Below are 387 nucleotides of genomic sequence, written 5' to 3'. Positions count from 1 at the left end.
GACGGATCCAATTCCAGTTGAACCCGCAACAAAGCCAGCACCGGAACCCGTTGCTTTCGTGGGATCAACTGCTCGTTTTCGATATAGAACTGGATAATCAAAAACAGCCTTTGCCTCTATCTCTACTTCTGGGGGGGGCTCGATCTCTAAATGGATCTGCTATAGCTACTCTCGATATGCTTGGGACTCGGCCTCTTATGGATTTGGAATCGAGCGAGATGATATGCTGAAACGGGTGCTAGCTTGAACCGCCATAGAACGAAGCTTAGCCGTCGCCCATATGCAAGAGATTATGTTGGGTCCGTCCCGAGATGCTCACTACGACCTGGCTTCGGGGCCTTTCCCTCCCGTTAGCTTAGCTTGGTTTTAGTTAGATAAATCCCATGT

This window comes from Aristolochia californica, unplaced genomic scaffold (assembly GCF_029961685.1).
Source record: "Aristolochia californica isolate CCGP_79_NKW_82.1479 unplaced genomic scaffold, dmAriCali1.0.hap1 SCAF_144, whole genome shotgun sequence".
Lineage (NCBI taxonomy): Eukaryota > Viridiplantae > Streptophyta > Magnoliopsida > Piperales > Aristolochiaceae > Aristolochia > Aristolochia californica.
This window is presented reverse-complemented; position numbering follows the sequence as displayed.